We start from the raw sequence: 24,513 nt of genomic DNA, 5'->3' as shown, positions 1-24,513 counted from the left end.
ACGGTAATTTATACCGGAGAAATAAGCGATCCCAGCGCCAATTGGTTGCTGTGGCCTACCGAGGAAACCGTAAAATTTTACACTAACATTTGATTTTTACGGTAATAGTTACTGGCAACATGGATGCCAGTAACAATTACCGTAAATTTTCCGGAAAATTTTTAACAGTGTAATAGTTTGCGTACTTTGCTCTGAATATACAAGCGAATGTGTTTGCATTAAGACTTATATGTATATTCAGATATCATTTGGATTAGTATATAGAGTCTAATCTGAAGACAAACGCCCTCTTCTTTACGAATAATAAATGTCCGGAGGATGTCTATGACGCGCATAGCGCCTAGACCGTTCGGCCGATTTTCATGAAATTTGGCACAAAGTTAGTTTGTTGCATGGGGGTGTGCACCTCGAAGCGATTTTTCGAAAATTCGATGTGGTTCTTTTTCTATTCCAATTTTAAGAACAAAAATATAAGCTGGACGAGAAAATTACGAAATTATCATAACGTGGAACCGTAACATGGGCACAAGCCAATTGGCGAGATACGGAATTATCATTACGTAGAACCAAAACATGAGTACAAGCCAATTGGCGAGAAAATTTACATACATTATTTTTAAATATACAGGCGAACCAAAAGACCTTTTAATTTTTCTATTACGGACAAAGCCGTGCGGGTACGACTCGTTCTCAATAAACCCTCCTCCATCCAGAAAAAAAAAGAAGTTTCAACACAAGATTCCAATTATTAGTAGAACATACTTTACAAGACCTTTTTTGTCTGACATTTTCTAGTAGGGACCTGTGTGTATCTGAAACGCTGTCTGTGAGAAGATTTGAGACACTGTCTTGTCATTCCGTGTTGATTCAAGCAGGAACCTAGCATTTAATAACACCTTGTTATCTTTAAAAAAAATGAGCAGATACAACTCAAATTACTGCAGTGCGCTCAAAAGACATTGTGAGGGGAAAAAATCCCTACTTATTTCCCTGCAGTATTTTGCATAATATTGAACGCTTTCAGAAACATGATTCAACTGGTTCGGAACACAATTAAAAAAAAAAGACTTTTCATAAAATTTTAATTTTTTTTTAAAATTTCAATCTAAAAAATATTGAAAATGAAAAAATGAATGCACATGTTGTTCATACACTTATTTTTATATCATTTTCTTAAATAAAAAAATAGACACTTTTATGACCGTTTTCTTGAAAAATTATCCGATCGTTAAGGGGTTAGTGATATCATAGCCGATTATGGATGCTCAGCCCATAAAATGTATCAACATAACTTTTTCTCTTTTAAACTCTTAATCACAGTCCCGCAAGTAGATGACTAAACTTCAGTCCGGTTTAGCAAGGAAACTATGTACGACACTATAATGCACACGGCTTTTATGGACTGCAAGTTTGGACTAGAAAATGAGTTGTAATCTGCGCAAATTATCTTGATAGACGGACTTCTTGTCATTACAAACATGTAGGTACAGTAGATCTTCTTAGTATTCGAATCGCTGATTATCCTACTTGATTTCGGAGTTTGAGCAAAAACATTGAGGCGATTGCACAAACTGCGATTCGCAAAAGTATAATGATTGTTTCGACAAACACTATTATCCTTCCCTCCGCTAAGCTAGTTAAACAACTTTCTTTGACAAATGTTTAGCAAGCAATGACTTTTATGTACAGTTTGAAATATACATAGTACATACTGTACTAATGTACAGTGTGTAACGGACAAGAAAACCTTCCATCGAGCTAAAACATACAGCGAAGCCTTGCTGTATTTATGTGTTGCAAGAAGAAAAGAAAAATAATAACTTTCACTTATAGAGGAATAAGATTGCCAGTTATAAAAGCGCTGCAAATTTTGGTGATATATTATTGTAAATAAATGTATTTATCTATGTTTTTAATTCTACGCTTAATATTTTTATTTATTCAACCTTCTGATTAATTGTTTGATGTTCGATAATAATATTCCATTCGCCAACATACATCACTTGTTAGTACACTTTGCATGAAAAGTGTTACATTTCTATCTGATTAACAATAAAAGCTCCTTTTCCTTAAAAACATATTTCTTCTCTCGGTTTCGACATACACACAATAATTAAAATAGACCTTTTTTTTTTTTTTTTTTAGAAAAATAAAATTATCCGAATTGGATCCAGTCCCAATTGATTCGGATGATTCGAATTCTACTGTAATTTTATTTTTTCTGTAAGTCTTTGAGGAAGATGAACACATGTAATTCAAAGTTAGTTCTTGCAGAAGGGCTAACAGAAGCTCTTAATCTTTACAAGCAGTGCTGTCGTTACAGAAGTAATAACACGGGTGGTAACCCCCCATATTTCGGGAGAAGACATTGCTTGAAATAGAGTGAGTTCCCCAAATGTAACGTAAATTAGTTTCAAATCCCCTCTTCGATTTTAGCACTGTTTACAGGTACTTTCATATCAATATATTTTGCATTATATTACTTATAATGTTATACAGTGCTGCAACGGTTTATAGTGTCACAATAGTCAGTTAAGTTTTAATGTTGTACTATGTCTTTATATAACATGAGATTATAATAAGGTTTTGCACTTACCGATGTTAGTCAAATGTTCTGTATGTTATTTCCTATTGTGCTGCTCATTTGTGAAATTATCTCCATGGATACCAATTATTTAATTACTCATAGAGCAAATTGGTTAGATACAGTGGCTCCCAAAAGTGTTCGTACACCTACGACTTTCAATGAAATAGAATTATATCCTTTGTTTCTAATTAATATTTGGAGTAGGTATTTAATTCTAAGATCTATAATCGATTTTCAACAAAACTATATGAAATTAAAAGAAATAAAACTTGATTTTTAAAAACCAAAAAAGTGCCGGAAATTTTATCTCACCAAAGTCTTTGTACTCTTCAAAAAATGTGTACATATTATTGAATAATCTAACTTTTTATTAAGTTATTATTTAGTAGAATATCATGCAGTATCAACAACACCTTTTAAACGTCTGTTAAATACATTTCTTTTTTTTTTCTTTCTTTTTTTGCGTAATTACCGAGGAAGTGTTCAACCACACTCTGTCTTACTGTTTCTAGCTCTATTTTTGTTTCAAGGCCATATTTTCGTAATCTAGCCTCCAGATATCTCTAAATATGTTACGTTAAGTTCAAATCTGGAGATTGAAGGGGTATTTTCTTAACTTTAGGACAATTTTTGAAGCACTAGACGCAAACGTTGAAAACCGTGTGCTTCATATCGTTATCTTGATCAAAACAAAGTTGTTTCCGATAACCAAATTTTTGGCTAAGAGTTTAAAATTAGTTTTTAAAATATTTAAATGAACGGCATGCTTATGCATAAAAAAATTCAGAACTATTAAGTCTTGGTGCTGATATGCACCCTCACACAAAAACACCTTCACCGTCCTGGTTAACTGCTCCAACTAAGTTCTTAAGATTAAGTTCCTGATTTTTTTCTTCCATTTACAATTATACAACAATTTAAACAAAAATCTTGACTTAATTTCTATCTGTAAGTAAGACGTAATTCCAAAACGTTTTGATCTTCTTTATCATTGATTTTGCGACGAAAAGAGTAAGCATTCTGCTTTTCGCACGGCCAAGAACATTTCTGCAGAAAGATGTCCCATTTAGTCCAGATAATCAGAGAACTTGGTGAACAATTTTAGAAGAAAATTAAACGTAAAAATTTTCATTTAACTCTGCAGAAACTTTTAAAACACTCAAATTTGTATTTTTCATAAAATTTTACACTGTAAACCTCCGATCACGCTTTGTCAACTTTGCCGGTTGACCTTTTCTTACCTTGTTTTTGTCCGATTCTCTTCTTTAAAGCATTTTATCAAGCACTTTACCATAGAATGGAATAAATTAACTAATTTAGAGACATTTCAAATCAATTTACCGCGACTGTAAGGAAAAAATTCAAATTTGGAAGGGTGTTTTTGGTTTTTACGAATACCAGCCATTTTAAAGTAATAAGAACAATATTAAGGAACAAATAAACAAAACATTTGGGCCAAATGACTTTTAAGGGTCAACACAATGCAAAAATAATAAAAAAGCGACATATGATAATTTTAATCATGAATTTATTCAAAAATATTTGAATGTACGATGACTTTTGTGACGTATTATTTCTCTGCCTCTTCGTTTTTCGGCAGATTTCAAAAAGAAGGTCTATCAATATTTTGAAAAAATTACAGGGTGTTATTTAGAATGACATAGGAATGATGTGAAAAAATATTAAACTTCATATTCGAATTCAATTTCGCATTATATTGGTTTTACTAAAAACTTTCAAAGTGTACGAACACTTTTGGGAGCCACTGTATGTAAAGTGTAGTAAATTCCACACATATTGTAAGCTTTAGATGCTAAAAGCATATATATAATGCCCATAAATATTTATAGATGTTATCCGATTGTTTCATTTATCGCTATGGTTACAAATATAAACGAGCTGATGTGTGCATCACATGACTTCCTTTTACTCCAATATAATGTTATTTTCTCATTATTGGCAGTTTTAATGTGATTCAATAGTTTACTCTCTAAATATCACCAACAATGGCAAAATTAAAATCAGATTTAAAAAAAAAAAAAATCGCCAAATTTTTTGCCAAGTTGGCGACAAAACTAGGCGACAAAAAGACTGGCGATACATCGCCAAGCGTCCGCTAAATTATAATACCACTTGAGTTTACATCGAAATTAGCAATGACTTCCCCCCCAAAAGGGGCAAAAGACCCGCTTTGGATCTTACGAATGCAACCAAAAAAGGAGGTGCACAACTAGACTCCACTAGGAGTCTTAGTACCAAATTTCAACTTACTAGAACATTCCGTTCTTGAGTTATGCGACATACATACGTACATACAGACGTCACGAGAAAACTCGTTGTAATTAACTCGGGGATCGTCAAAATGGATATTTCGGGTGTCTGTACGTTCCTAGGCATATATCCACGTGTGGTCGGGTTGAAAAATAAACACAACAATTATTCGGGGGTGAGCAAAACGGAAATTAAGGCCGATTTTTGAGTGAAATTTTTTTCGCGAAAACAATACTTCTTTTTTTTTGTAAAAGAAAGTAAAAATAAAAAAATCACGCTCATAATATCGGAATGCTTTATTTTTCCAAGATGGCCAGATCGGAATACTGAAAGCCGTGTTGTTTGGACATTCCTCTCAAAAATCACAATAAATGTTACCGGGCAGCTGCCTGCGAATGGCTTCATGTCCAGAAAAATCCCATTGTGCGAGCGAAAATAAAAGCATTAGCAGTTTTCGCTTTCACGATCCAAAATTCTTTCCAAACGCAATTCTCATTCATGGTGCCACGGTAAGCGATTTTCGGCATTTGTTCGGAATTCAGGGAACAAAAAAGACTGGCATTTCTTCTTCTTTTACAGGTCTAAGAAAATATTGGTTTATTATGTTATGAAATGAGATATTGAGAAATAGATATTTATCTTTTACTTTAGAAAAAATGAATTGATTTTCATGAAATTGCATTGCAGTACATACATTATATATATATATATATATATATATATATATATATATATATCAGTGGAAAGGCAATTTAAGAAGGGTCGGCCTACGTTCGGAGTTTTTTTTTTTTTTTTTTTAATTCAAATATTGACTAACTGTATACATTTTTAACTGCAAAGAAAGTCAAAATTAGAAAAAAAAAAAAAAACATTTTTCCATAATTTTTTTTTTAAGTTGGCCAATTTGAGCGAAAAAAAAGCTAATTTTGCAGTTCATGCCAACCACTCTAAACTCATTTGAGCTAAATATATTTAAAACTCCTTTCTGATGTATTTTGCGACATTACTTACTCATGTCCTGAACTAGTATTATACCAGTTTCAAAAGTAAGAAAAAAATAAAGCAATATTTTATTGAAATTTACTATTTCGAAAAACTCTCAATCTTTCGCGGGTTTTTTTTTTCGCGGTAAAATTTCAAAATACAGAAATAGAACATAGATTATAGTTCAAAACATTTTAAACCTTTCATGTTTTAAGATTCGTCGGAAACGAAAATATCGATTTTTTTTTCAGAAACGCAGATTTGCGTTATTTTAAATATAAATCTTTTAGACAGTTTTTGAGGCTAATTTTCTCAATGTCAGTAGCTTACACATTCTTTGACTATAATACTTGTGAACATGTGCTCTTTTCTTTAAGCTTTTTTTTTCGTGTAGTTTTTGGGTTTTTAAGTTCAACTTCCAGATTATACGATATCACTTCCAGTGTACTTAACTGAGTTTATCATCGTTTCCAATTATCAAAAAATAAAAATGTAAGCATTTTTGGAGTCCCGGAAGTACATTCTTTTAAAATTTAAAACTTTTTTTTTTTTTTTGTAAAATGTTTATTTTAGGGCAGGAGACCCCTAGAGTTTCTTTTTAAACTTCATAACACGAGCCCACCCGTGCGGGTACTGCTAGTATATAAAATTCAAAATATAATAAGACAAAATTTTTGTTGATCATAAATAAAGTCTCAAACAAAGCAAGTAATGTACACACATTAGTCAACATTCCGTTTTATGCAATGAAAATGTTTTACAAACAATAGTTAGTTTAATAAATATTGCATATACACTACCAGTGATTGAGTTTAGAATTTTTACTTATTGACAACGAAAATAACTTCAGTTTTCAATGAAAACAACTGTTTCCTTTCATCAAGGTCTCACAGTACAAAATAAAAGCAACGAAAAAAGTCTTGAAGCCACTCGGAAAATGAATTTCTTCGTCCATGTCTTGAAAGAGCAGAGATATGAATTAGCTATCAGTTGCTTAACTTTTAAGAACTTTCATCAAAGGAAGCACATCAAAGAGCCACAGACTTCTTAAACCTCATGTGAGCTTTGAACCATAACTATTTGATGTTCTGTGTGAAGTGACATCGGGCAAAAGTAGTCGAGTCAAATAACTTTGATTTTATAATTAAATTTGGTTTCAGTCTCGCGTCACTGCGAGAAATGAAAAACACAATATTTGCGATTTGTATTTGCTTTTACTTGCTTCAATTGGTGTACTGGCAACAAATGAAGAAATATTTTTTTTTTTTCAAATATTTCTGCATGAAACAGAAATCTTTTTTGTGTTATTAACGTTTTTATTGTGACATATTTCGTATAATGTCAAAACACATAGTAATAAAAAAAGACAATGCAATTTTTTAATTACGGAAATTCCGGGAGAGATGGACTAGTCAAAAATTTTGTTTTTTACGCCTCTCAATAGATTTAATTTAAAAAAAACTATTTCAGTCAGGAAAACAGTTCAGTACGAAAAAAAAAAATTGTAAGACATACTGCTGTTTGCTTCTCAACAAACAAAATATATGTTTTTAGCAAAAAGTCATTTTTTTTTTGGAAGGTCGAATAAATTTTTACGTAATTATAACTATACAATCTAAGCTATTGTATTTATTGTAATACAACTGCTTTTTGTGCTGTAATGTCTGGGCACATGTCGACTTCCAAATAACCTATACTGTCGACTTGAAATCCACAGTGAAAACTGAAGTTATTTTCGTTGTCAATAAGCAAAAACACTAAACTCAATCTCTGGTAGTATATATGCAATATTTATTAAACAAACTATTATAAGTAAAATAATTTCAATGCATAAAAGGGTTTTGTTTTGCAATTGTGTGTGCATTACTTGCTTTGTTTGAGACTTTATTTATGATAATTATGCAGGTTTCTGAAATTTATTGCATATCAGATCATCAGTTGCATCTTCTACAAAACATCGCAACAAAAATTTTGTCTTATTATATTTTAATATTATATACTACCTGTACCCGCACGGCTAGGCTCGTGCTATAAAGTTTAAAAATAAACTCTTAAGGGGTCTCCTACCCTAAAATAAACATTAAAAAAAATGTTTTAAATTTTAAAAGAATACTTTTGGGACTCCGAAAATGCTTACATTTTTATTTTTGCGATAATTTGAAAAAAAAAAAAAACTGCTGGAGATTGTGCTTTTTACCTAGACAATCGAGAGAGATGGATCACGTGCAATTGGAAGAGATGGACCACGTGAAGTCGGGAGAGATGGAACACGTCTATACAGGATAGATGGCCCTTGAATACAATCTTATTTTTTAAAAATACTGATTTTCAAAGAACTGATTTACAATATTAAGGGATGGTATTTTTCTGTTTTTAGAATATGCGAACTATCTATAGTAGAAACGGTTCGTAAACACACTGTTAAATGCTGTTAAAGTCGTTGAAGAAATGAATATGGGTGTTCAAAGGTCTACTTAAGGAATATTATCTTTTTGAACAGCCCCTTTGAATCTTTAAAATGGATTAAACTGTTTTACAGTTAAATAATGAGCCCGGCGAAGCAGTGGTCATTAAAGAATCTAAAAATGTGGCATTAATTATATTTGAAGTAAAAGGAGAAACTATTTCACTTTTAGCATGTTGTATAATGGCGAGGGATTATTTCTTCCTCCTTATTGCAGTTTGAAAAGAAATAACATAAAAGATGAGTTGCTAGATGCAGGGGTGCTCAAACATCTAAGATCAAAGGCGCACCCCCTAAATATCACGCAGACCCGCCAAAACAAGAACCCCCCTAAAAATGAGAAAAATACCCCTCAAAATACCTCTCCTCCCCTAGGTGGGCACCCCTGGCTATATGGAATGCCTCCTGGAGCAAATTCAAATGTCGCCACAGTCTGCTAACGTAAGTTCTGATACATTTTTGATACATTTTGGATTCAAAACATTTAATGAAAATAAACACTTATACATACAATACAAGTGCAATTATTTCATAATTTTATTGTTGTCAATCTCTCCCATTCAAATGGTTCATCTGACCGGGACTACTTCGTGTAAGATGAACCGTATAGCAAAAGCTTCAAAAAATCATAACAGGAATTCCTTTCAAGTGATGAGCTTTTGCATTAGGATTTTTGTACTAAATATCATACACTATATGAATATTTAAATAAAAAGTAAATACATGTAAATGTATAGCTTTTAGAGAACGAGGAAAAACGTGGTCCATCTCTCCCGAAATTACCCTACCATATTTTTGATTTATCGTCTGCTTATATATAATTTATGATATTTTGTTGGCATCAGTGCAGGGTGTTATTGTTTTTGGAACTGCGATGAGAAAGAGTGTGTAACGTCTAAATTAGGCACGGCTTAAAGGCGGCAGGTTACTGCTTAATATCAAAGTTTTGACGATTTAAAACAGCTGCGAACAGTTGTTTCTAAATTCATTTATACTACCAGTTTGTTGGTACTTCAAGTTTTAATGAGATGACATCTGCTTCCAGTTCAGTTATCGTGTACTCCAGACTGATGAGTCCATATAAATGACGAAATTGCAGTCTCTGGGTGTCAGATCCGGGTTGTCGGTTTACTGCATGGAGTTTGTGATGTTTTTTGCTCTTTTTTAAGGTTCTATAACGAATAATTCTGATTAGTTTTTATGCTATGTTCATTGTTTTAATAAAATTGTGTTGTTTCATGACAGTGAGAGTTGTTTTTGAGAGTTACTGCAAGAAATTACCACTGTATTAGTTGTTGAAAGTTAAGTTCTAACAGTATGTTTGATAAAGGTTTACATTAATTGTTAATATTAAATTAATTTATATTAATGTGTATTTATTGTTTTATTAGTATAAGCGCCAAAAACCTTTAAATGCTCTTCAGAATTCTCTTTAAAACTGATTAACTGAAGATATTTAATGAGTGTTGCTTATTTAAGCGTCAGAAAACTTTAAAATGTTCTTTCGAATTCTCTATAAAAATGGATAACCGAAGATATTTAATGTATGCTGCTTGTTTTCTGTACTATTGAATCTATTCATTGAATTAATTTGATATCATAGCAACGTTAGTAAATTTTTACAAAACAATCTATTACCTATGATATTAAATAAAATCTTCTGGTTTCAAAAGCAACAATTAAAATTTGATCGGAGTTTTTATAAAAATTAATCTTTAGGAAATTACATTTTCTTATCCCTATTTTTTTTTAAATTAGCCATACTTTTCACGGTTCTTTTAAGTATTCAATGTATCATACAACTTCTTTTCCTTGTTGCCTTAAAAAAAAAAAAAAAAAAAAAAAAAAAAAACAAAAAAAAAAAAAAAACAAATATGATAAATTGCATCTGTCAGTACAAGTCGTTTTAAGTTTCTACAATTGTTTATTGAAAAATGTGAAGTCATTTTCCCAGCAGCATTACAAGCAGGCCCTCTTGCATAAGTTTCAAGTTGGGTTGGTAAACACATGATTTTGACACCCGATTTGAATAATTTTACTCGGAAATAGTAGAAAAAATAAACAAGACCTTGAGAAGTTGCAAGCTGTTATAGCTTTGTTTTAGTCCCAACACAAACTTCATTACTGAGTCCAGAAAGTTTTGAACTTCTTCTTTTTTTTTTGTGTGTGTTTGTAAATCAGAAAATAATTTGAGGATATTTATCTCTTACTTTATTACGTTTTTTGCGTATTTTTAACTTTTCTAAAGCAAAGTAATAAAGGAAATGATAAATTTAGTATCAAAACCAGCTCAACCGTTATAAAAAATGCCGGAGAGATCGAAACATATTTCACGCCTCTAGATTTTGCTTCGATTTGAAAAACATTTAGCGTATGACTTCATTTTTGCTTTCTTTTTCAATGTCTTAACAATGTTTTTCATTTCAATTTATATTATTCTTTCATCTGTTTACATTTTTATCAAACAAAATCAATACTAATGTAAATCATTCGTGTGAAAAATTATTTTTAGTTTATGAGTAAGAAAAATGCACTTCTCGTTTATGTTAACTCGTTTTACAATTTACAGTAAGGAAAATGTATTTTGTATTTTCTTTTACGTTACAATTTAAATTTCAAGGGTAATTTCTGTATACCCATACAAATAAATTTTTATTTTCCTTTATTATCTATATATATTGCGGGAATATAATATTTAATGTGTCATACGCATAAATTTTAATTTAGTTTACTATTTAAGAAATATTTGTGTCGATATTAAAACTCAAACGATAGAAAATTTTAATTGAGAGATGAATCAGAATATTTCATGTCAAAACCAACTGCTTTCTCAATGTATTCTAAGTAAAAATTCTAAATTTTTAATTCACGGTAGAGGTATTATGAGATAGATATAAACAAACCACCTTTGCATGCGGCCATGTTTGGTCAAGGCACTGACCTGTATACTAACTGGACCGCGCATCGCAGGTTCTGACGCGCGGAGAAGTAGAAGCGAATAGAAGCTCTTGGGATCCGCCATGCTCACCCCCAACTCGAAGTGAAACTAATGATTGGTGTATTGAGCTGCGCGCTTTAAATTTAGTTATTTCACTAAATATAAGCGAAAAAACCGTTTCATGTTGAAAAACTAACATCATATAAAGTCTAGCATCGTTTCGTCTGGAACAGACGTTAAAAACATTCAGTTTTTAATTTTAATGAAATAGAAACCTGTCGAAAAATGGGTGTTAAAATCGTGATGAGATTCGTCAGTGCAATATTATACCGATTCAGACCTCCCCCCCCCCTGCCCCCACCATTTTAAAACCGAAACATCGTCTTATTTTGTTTTTAAAGTATTTTTATTTTTTAACTAAAGGCCGGATTAGAAAAGAATTGTTTAATTTAAGAAAAGGTTCTTATTTTTTAAAAATATAAGTAAGAGATACGCCCGCTTACCGAATATTTGATTTAAAAAAATTTAACAGTACAATTTTTGCCTCTGTCCAATTGTAAATAAAGAATGTTTTATACACTAAAAATATATTTCCATAGAACTCCTAAATTTGTCTATATTAAATATAATTAATAAAAAATAAAATATGTTTATCAGCAATTCTGAACAAATTGATATTGCTTGAAATATCGTTACAATTTATTCAAAAAAGTCAATTTGTTTTTAAACAATTTTTAATATTGCATATGGTCAGGGGTGAACTCGAGTAAAATTTTTTGAAACTATGAGGAAGTTCTTCAAACATACACAAAAATCATTTTAAAAAAAACACATTTTAGAAGTTAATATTTTTTAAAAATAATTTTTCTGCATTAGAATGTGTTGTCAGCCTAAAGTTTGCAGAAACTTCGGATCGCAGCCCTCCCCCCTCCCCTGCCTTACGGAGTAAAACTTTGAAAATTAAAATACTGCAAAATTTAACTATCCAAGTGTTTCCTTTTGTCAAATAATGACTTTTTTAAAAAATGATGGGGTAAGTGGGTCACCCACGTGATTTTTAAAAAATATATAATCTAAAAAATATAGTGGTTAAAAATATTTAAAGCATTGTTTTAGGAAATAATGCTGAACTTGTATTTATTTATAATATCCAAAATGAAATAAGTAATTTTTTTTTTTTGCTTCAAAACTTTTTTAAAGGCTTCAAAAACGAACTATGCTAAAAAGGGGTCCCACTTACCCCAATCAACCCTACACATATATATATATATATTTAATAGATATATACTTGTGTGTATAAAACTTTATAAGTTTCAAACTAATCCCTATAGTGTAACAAATATATTTAGTAGTTTTATTTGTGAACTTAGCCCTATGTATATCAGAATAGTACTTACTATAAAGCTTTTAAATTTCAAGAGTTATAAGCATTTCAACTGAACACTCCTTTGTAATTTTAAAGTCGTACAAAAAGCACTTATTTAAGTGTAAATGGTGTAATTAAGTGAAAATATTTGAATAGATATTATAAGAAAAACTTTCAAGTGTACAACTACGTATACATGTACAAATTCCTATTTCAAGTGAAATTGAATATAAAAGAATAATAACAATGGCAAAAGAAAATCTTGATTTAAAAGTGAATTTGAGAAAAAATGCAAAGCGATAACAGTAGCAGAACGCTTGATCAACACTGACTTGGGGGTGATACAGGTCAGTGGGGTGAGCAAGATGGCGTTCAAATCACTTCAGCTCGGAAACTACGATGCTCAGTCCAGCTAGAATACAGGTCAGTGGGTCAAGGCCCGTTAAGTGTCAGCGCCATCTAGTGGGGCCATGACTAGAGTGAAATCCTTCTTTTCAAGTGTTATCTTAAATGTCCTTAAATTTTATAAATGAGTAGTAATGTAGTTTAGAATTTATTTTTTTAAAACATTTCACAAGCAAATAAAACTTTCTGTAGATTTGTGAGTTTTGGTCTATATCGTGTGCAAATTTGCATGATCCTTTCCTGTTTTCAACCAAAGAAATCATAAATATTTTGGATCGATTACAGCTCTCCGAGTTTTGACAACGATGTTGTTGAAATTCCTTAGACTTTGTTCTTGCAGAATACCAAACACGTCCACGTGCGTAACTTACATCTTGAACGGGTGAACACGTGATTTTGACACACGATTTGTATAATCTCATTCAGAAATAGTAAAAAGCTAGAGTTTTAAATTTATTTCCACCGAAAAAGTATCAAACTCTGTTTTTCACCTCGAGAACCAAAGCGGAACATATTTTAATGTTTGAGGGTTTTTTTTTTTTTTTTTTTTTTTTTTTTTGGAAAATACCGAACGTATATCTATGAAATTTGCTCGCAAAAAACGGATTTGTTGAAATATCATTAAAAAACTAAATATTACTTTATATGGTTTGTATTTCTTTCAGAAAAGCAGGAAATCAAATAATTTTCAGTAGGTTTTTTTCAAACGCTTGTCGTTCTCCTTTTCATTGAAAGCAGTTGATAGTTTTTCTTTAAGTGTTGAAACAGTGGAAAAATATATATGGATCATTTTTCAAAAAGTTTAACTTTTCTGTCACACGTCTTTTACAGAAAAAAATTTAAATAACAATTCACTTAACAATGCTTTTTAATTTCATTAAAAATGTATCTATTTAAACCTGCCAACAATGTTTTAATAATAATTTTTATTTTAGTATATTTTGAAGCACAATATGTGAATTCTTACCTCCGGGGCATGTCACACACCTTGTTTGACTGTTTATGTTGCTTAATAAGTTGTTTAATTAGAAGTATATATTTATGTATTTATTATTTCTTTAACAAGTGTCTACAAATACTAATTTCATTTTTTTTTTAAAATATTGTCTTTTTGTTCTTTTTTTAGGATAAGTTGTCGTGTCACACAAAAAATTCTCACATCCGTTACCTAAACACAAAATGCCCCTCATTAACACGTGGCGGATATGACGTCAAATTTTATTTTCCATAATACAAGGGATCCCCCTTGCTTATTTTCAGCCATAAAGAAGTTCTGAGATTTTTGTCGAAAAACAAAAAGATAGATTTTGTTTTAAAAACTAGTTATTGTGACTTCTCACCTCCATGAACTTGAATTTCAGGGACGTAAATTAATGTAAAACGAGCTGATGTGTGCCTCACATGACTTCCTTTTACTCCATTTTAATGTCATTTTTCCCATTATTGGCAATTTTAATGTGATTCAATAGTTTAATCTCTAAATATTAAAAACGATGGCCAAATTAAAACCAGATAAAAAAAATCGCCAAATTTTCCGCCAAGTTGGCGACAAAACTTGGCGACCAAAAGACTGGCGATATATCGCCAAGTGTCCGCCAAATTGTAACACCACTTAAGTTTGCATTGATATTAACAATGATTTCCCCCCAAAAAGGTGCAAAAGACCCCCTTAGGAACATCCGAAAGCAACCAAAAGGGGAGGTGCACAACTAGACCCCACTACGAGTCTATGTACCAAATTTCAACTTTCTAGGACATACCATTTTTGAGTTATGCGAGATACATACGCACATACGCACATACACACATACGCACATACATACAGACGTCACGAGAAAAGTCGTTGTAATTACCTCGGTGATGGTCAAAATGGATATTTCGCGTGTCTATACATTCTTAGGCACTTTTCCGCATGTGGTCGAATCGAAAAAAAAAACTCAACATTCATTTGGGGGTGAGCAAAATGGAAATTAAGGGCGATTTTTGAGTGAAAATTTTTTCGCGAATACAATACTTCCTTTTTTGTAAAAGGAAGTAAAAAGAAGTGAACATGTTTTCATATGTTTAACACGTGCAGATTGTAGCAGTGAAGAAAAAACATATTTCCCTGAAAATGTATGCGTTAGCCCTATATTAAAGGAAAATTCCTCACCTGCGTGAATCTCACCTTCGTGACAGATCTTATTAGTGTCATTATTTCCGAGTTGAAAATAAATGATACAAGGGAAATATATCAATCTTAGGCATTCTACCACAATTATAAATTGCCAGTATATTCTCAAATTTACTAAATACTATTTTTAACACACATTTGAACTAAAATGATAACTACTAATTAAGCCGTACTTTCATTAAGAGAGCTTAATATTAGATTCTCACAAGTCATTAAAATTGCTCATTGTTTGCATAGTTAACAAAATTACTACTTCGATAATAAATTGGCCTCGATTTTTAAACATTAATTTTTTTTCCTTTTTTTATTTCCATGAACAAGGCATTTTTTTTTTTTTTTTTTTTTCATTTCTACGTTAAAAAATTGAAACTTAGCTAAGCCCTTGTTTATGGTAACTTTTAGTAGGTAACACTTTCACGTAATAATGGAAAAAAAAAAGAAATCAAAAGGTTTCGAAATTGAAAAATATTTGCGTTCAAAAGTTACGTTTTCTGGAGAATGACTCATATCATGCTTTTTAAAGACTTCATATTTTTTGCGCCACCCTCTAACGTAAGCTAGAGGCAACGGCTAAATTTTACGAAAAGACATCGCAGGATAACATTTGATGAAAGTAATCTATAAATATAACTCAAGTAACGCCACCCGCACAATTGCCCTACCTTGTCTATAATTTGTCTCAAGTCCGTCTCGAGAGGTGCTTGCGCGTGTGCATTTAACTTTAAAAAAAAAGGTCGTCATCAATTTTTTCGTAGAGTATATGACTCATCATTTGATTGTCGGTTGACTTCGTGAATGTTACAAAACATTTTTCAAGAGAGAACTAGGCTGAGCTGGAAAAGTGGAAGTCGAAAGAAATTTTAAGAATTACAACAATATTTATTCCTCGTTATAACCGGGGTTTGCTCGCAAAAAACGAATTATGCTCCCATAAACATAATCTTGTCCCAACCAAGCATTTCAGATTCCTCGCTAAACCGAACTTCGTTAAATCAGGGCTTGCTCTAATCGAGTTCGACTGTACATGTATCAATAATGGACCATGTATCTATAATGCGAAACCTGCTTCAATTGGTGAAAAACAAGCTTATGAGACGTTAATGGAAATAAAGTGAAAAAAAAAAGAGAGGTTGGTTAGAAAACATATCTTTCAAATATATAAAAAAGAGGGGGGGGGAGAAAATGTTACTCGTTGTTGTTTGAGTTATTATAGACAATAGTATAGAAATTGTTAGAAATAATTTATTAACAGTCATTTCTTAAGTGTAATAACACATTTTGTTAAGACGAAAGTTTCATCTAGAAATTGTTTTGTTTACGTGATGTGTACATCTTTTTTTTAATGCAATTTTATATTTAATAAATAATGTTATATTTTGCAAGTGTTGTTAATAATACATAGGAATGTAATAGTATTTAGTATAGCTTTTAATAGTGGCCGATTTTAAGGTTATGTATCATTCCGTTGTTCCATTAATGGGCATTTCAGCTTATTACTAAAACAAAAACTAAATTTTAGTTACATGTCCAGCTGTTTAACTTATGCTTTTATTCGACTTTGGAATCTAATAGTCAGATCCAGAAAAACTAAATGGCTCATTATTAATACACTTGCTTCTCATTTTTAATAAAACACAGTGGTTCAATCAAAAAATTGCTTAGTAGCATTTTTTTGCAACTCTTGATTACTAAAATACGTTGGAGTGATCGATGTTTTAATGGATTATGCTTACACATTTAAAGGCTATTACTGCCATGACTACGCCCATTATTGGAGTAGAGATCAAAATTGGCGATCACCACTCAACGATGTGGTGACTAAATTAACGAGCTGATGTGTGCATCACATGATTTCCTTTTACACCAATTTGGTGCTATTTCCCCATTATTGCAATTTTAATGTGATTCAAGAGTTAACTCTCTAAATATCACCAACAATGGCCCATATTAAAACCAGATTTTTAAAAAAAATCGCCAAATTTGTCGCAAGTTGGCGACAAAACTTGTCGACCAAAAGACTGGCGATATATCGCCAAGTGTCCGCCAAATTATAACACCACTTGAGTTTGCATCGAAATTAACAATGCATTCCACCCAAAAAGGAGCAAAAGACCCCCTTAGAAACACCCGAATGCAACCAAAAGGGAAGGTGCACAACTAGACCCCACTAGGAGTCTATGTACCGAATTTCAACTTTCTAGGACATACCGTTCTTGAGTTATGCGACATACATACACACATACATACGTATATACAGACGTCACGAGAAAAACTCGTTGTAATTAACTCGGGAACCGTCAAAATGGATATTTCGGGCGTCTATACTTTCTTAGGTATATATGTACGTGTGGTCGGGTCGGAAAAAAAAAAAAAACTCAGCATTCATTTGGGGGTGAGCAAAATGGAAATTAAGGTCGATTTTGGAGTGAAAATTTTTTCGCGAATACAATACTTCTTTTTTTGTAAAAGGAAGTAAAAAGTGCTAACTGAAAATATTAGTATAAATCACAATTCAGTCGCCAGTCTCCCTAGCCCCACTCAACAATTTTAAGTTGTCCGAAAACATTCCTATTAAAAAGGAAATAGATTCTTGGGAGCATATGTGACACTTAATAAAAATATAATGTTAATGCCATTAACTAGATTTTATACTAAGCTGTATTTAAAATGGTACGTTTTACGCTTGGAAAGCAGTTTAAAAGCTACTTTGTTGTTCAGTTATTGTTTTTGATTAACAAAAAAGTAGTTTAGTTACGAAACCAGTAAGAGAAGTGGCTTATTATAGGTTTGGCGAAAAGAAAAAAACAAATCAATCTCGATCGTTATACTGGAGCATATCGAAGGGTGAGACTTAATCCATGTTTCAAAATTAAAAGGGGGGGGGGGGATGTTGGCATTTTTATGTATCATGTCTTGATTTATGAAGGCAAAATAATATAAGGACATAATTTTTTTGAAATTTTCTAGTGTCACCAATTTAATGTCTTTTACTGGCTCGTCAATAATACATTTATCTTTATTTTTTTCGGTAAATTAATGCTTAGCTAAAATTTTAAATTCTAAAGGACGTAAAAGAACAGTTTCAAATGATCTTCATATAACAAGAGAAACATTTTACTATAAGCAATGGGATGCTTGACATAATCTACGACTTTTTTCATTGTTTAGAAAAAAAACTAGGGGGACGTCCACAAATGATATCCGGCTTCAATGGGGGGAAGAGGGGTAGTGAAACTGTGACAGCTTTGGACAATGAAGGGGGAGACGGTAAAAAGTAGTGTGACATCGCACATTTTGATTGAAATTTTTTTTTAATAACGATACTTTAATGAAATGTCTGTATCTCAAAGTCAGACTTACGTTAGTCACAGTATCAGTCCTTTGAAGGAAAACACAAAAACGTTTGTCTGATGGCATACGAAGGTTGGGTTTTGTAATTTACAGCATTGGTAAATAATTATAACGGTAAGTATTTTAACGAAATTACGTTGTTATGGCTCAATACAAAATATAATTATACGTACAATGAAGTAATAACCTGAAAATCGGCTATTTTTGACTACAGACGATAGATAAATAGTCTAATGACAGATTTTTTTGAAAATTTTATTGTTACCGATTGAATGACCTTTAGTCGCCCTTCATTGGCCATTTAAGGTCATTAAGCCCTTTAGTGGCCAATAAACCACCAAAGGGCTTACGGACCTGAGGATGACATGCGTAACATATGAAAAGGGAGGAGAAAGAAGGGGTGAGGGGTGAAGTGTGATGTTTTGGAGCATTAGTGGGGAGGAATAAAAAAAATTCAAATCCATTCTTCCCATAGCACATCATTTGAATACAAACTGTTTTAAGATTTTCATCCGCTTTTTGCGAAAGTGCAAACATTATTTTTTTTGGAAAAATAAGACACGAATTTGAACCCTTGCCGAATGTATTTTCACAAAAGGAAGAATAATGAAGTTTTTAAATACCTAAAAGCAATCTTGCTTTTTTTTTACAGAAGAGAAAATTGAAATCAATACACCTGTGCATATTCTTTTACACAAAGAAATCTCCTTAAAAGAGCAATGTGAAAAGATAAAAGGAAGCCTTTGCTAACTTTTTCTGCGAAAAGTCGAAGTAGTCACAGAAGTTCTTTTCTGTGCTTGGTCTTTTTTTTGTTTTTCAAGTTCTTATTCTTACATGTATATTTCTTCTATTTTTTTAACTTTAAAAATAACAAAGCAAATGCAAAAAAAAAAAAAAAAAAAAATTAAAAATTACTTCGTGGATCAATAAAATATTTAATCATTGTCCTATTTTCTTATTCGCCTCTCGTCATTTGTACTTAAAAGAAAGACCATTATTCGTTTTCTGTTTTTTTAGTTTTTATTATAAAGGCACATTTCCAAACGTTTGAACTTTTTGTTTAATTTTAAAAATAATATGAAAATGAGAATTCAGCAAAAAATATTTTTTCATTGATCGCGTCAGTCTTTCTGGTATTGATTGCATTTAATGGCATTATTATACTAGAAACTTTTTTACACCAATATTCACTTTAAAAGAATAGATTATAATGAATTTAATTTGAGCTGAAAACTTTTCTAACGTTTAAAACGTTTCTCCACTTTAAATTTTTCAATTTCGGACCATTCTTTGCCCATTACCCAAAGGTCTCTGCTAATGTCTTGAAATAACTCACATGCAAAACTTTCTAAGTACTAAAAAAACCCATCTTTACAAAACGATTCACAGTTAAAAAAACCTATTTCAATATTTCGCTACATGACCTCAAAAAAGAATGTACATATTTTTAAAATCATCATGTATACTCTCTCTCTCTTTATTTCTACAAACAATAACTATAACAGTTGAAAATCATGCCTACAAACATCATAAAATTGAATATAGATCACGTTAGAAAAGGAGCTATGTGTTAAACGGTTTGTTGATTACGTTATACTTTATGACGTCAGTGTTAGTTTTTATGTACGATCGGTTAACCGGTATTTTATTAGAATGTGTTTGGTTACTCCCCGGTTTCACCCGGGTAACCGGTTGATCTTTGCAAACATGCTCAAACGCAGATGTGCCTCTGATAATAAAAATCGTGGATAAACCGGATAAACGCTGAAATGAGGGACAACAATGGCAAAAATTATTCCTCCTCAAAAACATGACTTTATATTTATACATAGTAATTTCTGCAGTGAAAATATATGCAGTACAGTAAAAGCATGTTATATTCGTGTACTACAGAACTCAACATCAATAAAGAACGAGGGCATATACGATGCAGAAAGCGCAAAAAAAATTGATTAATCAATAATGAAATTAAACAAAACCAAGTTGAAGTTTACAAATTTTCGAGAAAAAAAAAACAGCCATTATTTCTAGCTTCTTGCTGCGAAAATACATCGAGTCATACCGCGAGTCATTCACAATGTTAGTGATTGTTGAATGACTCGCGGATAATTGATCGGATATAATCGGGAGTTAACTGCATTGTAATAATTTTTTTTCTTTTTAACAATATTGCTTTTCGATATACGATATATTTCGCAGTAAGAAAGGTACGTAAAACCATTCGTAAACGAGCTGATGTGTGCATCACATGACTTCTTTTTTACTCCAATTTAATGTAATTTTTCCCCATTACTGGCAATTTTAATGTGATTCAATACTTTACTCTCTAAATATCACCAACAGCGGCCAAATTGAAACAGATTTTTAAAAAAAAATCGCCAAGTTTGTAGCCAAATTGGCGACAAAACATTTAGACCAAAAGACTGGCGATATATCGCCCAAGTGCCCGCCAAATTATAACACCACTTGAGTTTGCATCGAAATTAACAATGCTTTCCACCCAAAATGGAGCAAAAGATTCCTTAGAAACACCCGAATGCAACCAAAAGGGAGGGTGCACAACTAGACCCCATTAGGAGTCCACGCACCAAATTTCAACTTTATAGGACATTCCGTTCTTGAGTTATGCGACCATACCATACGCACATACTTACATACGTACATACAGACGTCACGAGAAAATTCGTTGTAATTAACTCGGGAATCGTCATTATGGATATTTCGCGTGTCTGTATGTTCTTAGGTACTTAACCACGTGTGGTCGAGTCGAAAAAAAAACTCAATAATCATTCGGGCGTGAGTAAAATAGATATTAAAGTCGATTTTTGAGTGAAATTTTTTTCTCGAATACAATACTTACTTTTTGTTAAAGGAAGTAAAAAACGTGAAGTCATTAACAATTTAAAATTTAGCTTCCGATGGCTGATCTACAGTATCTCAAGAAATACATGAATATCTTAGTCAAAATGAACTGCAAATAGTTCTCTCAAAGCAGAAACATTTCCATTCTAAGCTAGAAGTTTAAGAGAATAAACGTCAATCTCCAGCAAGGTCGAGTTGGAGAGAGACAAACGTGCTTATTTGAATAAAGATATGTTGAGACGAGGTTTGGAGTATATGGCACCGTTTTCTGATCTCTTGCTACGAATTTCAGATGCAATTTGCAGAATGATAATGTTATGAGGTGAAATGCACTCGAATTCTTCCCAACATATTGTATTAGAAGCTATAAGCTCTCGAAAATGGTACTTCAAAATCTAAGTACTTCTTTAGGGGAGGGTACTACACCATTTACATTTCTAAAAATAACTGACTGGTTTTTGAATGAAAAAATTTGCCACATGTAGGGCAATGTGGGGAAAAGTGAAATAGCGGGGCAAATTGAAACGGTGAAATATTTTCTATGTTTTTAGCGCGACCTATTAAGTAATATTTTAACTATGTAGGGACACAAGTAGTTTATTCCCAGTCAATAAAAAATACCTCTTAAAATCAAAGAACATGAAAATACAATCAATTTTTTTTAAATGATACTCATCATGTAATATTTTCTTGTAAGTCAAAATTATTTTTGTTATTATTAAAGCTTAAAGTTCCTATTATTAACATTTTAAAAATTATCTGAGACCTACTAATTTTCAGTGAAGTAATTTTTGTGTTTAATATAAAGCTTATTTGCATTTTAAATGCCTTAGTCAATGCTACACTTAGTCACGTGCATACGGGGAAAAGTGGATAACGTAAAGTGAAATAGTTCATTTCGTTTAATAATTCATACTTTTATCAAATCACTTACACACAAGCATTCATTTATTAATTACATTATTTACATTCCTTTATTTAATAACTCGCTGATTTTTTTCCCTTAATTACTTTTTCTTATTCACTCACTAAATGAATCATTCAAATTTTCTCTCATATATTATCTGATTTATTTATTTATTGTTTCATTTCCTTTTCATTTGTTCATTCATTTTTTATTTACTCATTTCCTTGGTCGAAAATATCTTTAGTAATCAAGCAGAAAAATATGTTTTTCACTTTGCTCCATCAAAAAAAAAGTGAAAAATGTTTCGGAAGTACAAATTCAGTCATTCTTTGTACCGAATTTTTAGAAGAAATGTTCTAACTTGTTCATTTTGAAAAAAATACGTCTTTACTATGTCTCTTTGCCCTACATTTCCTTACTTATGTCTTTCAACGACAGAAAATTCTGAACTAAGCGGATTTGCAAACACCTGTAATTTCCCTTTGATAGCTTGAATCTTGATTAATGCTGGATTAAATGGTTGAATGTTTAAAATGAAGATGACGATTGCCTGTTTGTTTCGCCGATAACTGCAATGGTGTTATCCCATAATAAGAACTATCCACAATCAATAAATCAGAAACAAAATTTCAGTAAGTTACCGCCCCCTTATCCAGGACCTAAGGCAGAAATACATGAAATACACCCTCAGCTCAGTCATTCCTCGGATGGAATGACTGAGCTGGCGGTGTATTTCATGTAGAAACAAATTGTTTTCTTTTCAAACGTCCTGTTATTAAAGCTTACCATAGAGTGTTTATGCTTTCCTATCCTTTGTTAAAATTCATTTAGTTTTCATTTGGTTTTAACTTTTAACAGCACTTTTATAAGCGAAACATAGTATTTTTGAAACAAATACAACAGTTATTACATGATCCGTCTATAAACGTACTACATTCGATAAAGGTCAGATAAAACACTCTTCTAATCAATTGACGCATCTGAAAATTAAAGAAATTTATTGATGAGTTATAATTAACTTCTGTGCTTCAATGCGTGATTAAATCTGCAATTTAGAATTCCAGTTCTAAATAGTAAATAGAAAACAGCATATTCATCACATGACCAAGTATTTCCGTTTCATTCACTAAAATATATTACAGTACAGTAACAATATACTACTTATTCTCTTTGGATGACGTACGAATTAACAATTTCAAAGAGCTGCTTTGGGGCATATTGATATTCATTAAGCAATACCCATTTTGGGACGCAATTAGAAATAAGATATCGGGTTTCCATACTCTGTAATTTATTTTCTCATCTCCATTGAGTAGCCTTCCAAGTCCTTCTTGTTTGTTAAATTTTACAAAGGAGTTAATAATTTTTCTGATTGTCATTGGATAGATATTCAAACAGTGGTCTGTGGTCTTTAAAAATGCAGCATATCCGTTACGAACAGTATTTTTGAGAATTAGTTTTATCTGGTTATCTAGTTGAACTAGAGACAGTCTTCAAACGCGTTAAATAAGCTTAAAATACGGCATATTTATACAAGTATTTTTTCAGGGACATATTTGTTTTGGATAACAGATATTTCAAAAGTTTATTCTTATTTTATTTGTCAAATGGCATTAAAGGATACATTCAATAATTAATGCATAGTTGAATTTTAGAGTTATAACGTCGAACCTTTAAAAGAAAAGGCAAATTTTTAATACATTTTACTATATAACTTACGACTCATATAATATGCTGTGGTGATAATGTCTGACAACTAAAAGAAAAAATAACAGTTTAAAAAACTTAAAGAACAAGGTTTTTTTTGCAATGTAAACTAAAAAGTAAAAATAATCTTTGGATGTTAATTATGATAAAATAGTTGACCAAACAATTAACCTTTATGTAAAAAAGCCATGGGGTGCTTTATATTTACATTTTTACAATGACAACAAATAAAAGAAAATTCGGACAACAGTTATAAAGCACCCCCCCCACCCCCACGCTTTTTTTACAGTAAAATTGTTTGGTCAATTACTTTATATACTTATCATCCAAAGATTAGTTTTCCCTTTTTAGTTCATTTTGCTGCAAAAGTTCATTTAGTTCACTTCGCTGTTTTTTTTTTTTTTTTAGTTTTTTAAACTATTATTATTTTCCTTTTTTTTAAAGTTTTGCTTTTTTTATGAAAATATATTTATTTTAACAAAATTCAAGATTTTTCTA

The sequence above is a fragment of the Uloborus diversus genome, chromosome 1 (genome assembly GCF_026930045.1).
Source record: "Uloborus diversus isolate 005 chromosome 1, Udiv.v.3.1, whole genome shotgun sequence".
Classification (NCBI taxonomy): Eukaryota; Metazoa; Arthropoda; class Arachnida; order Araneae; family Uloboridae; genus Uloborus; species Uloborus diversus.
Note: the sequence above shows the minus strand (reverse complement) of the source record.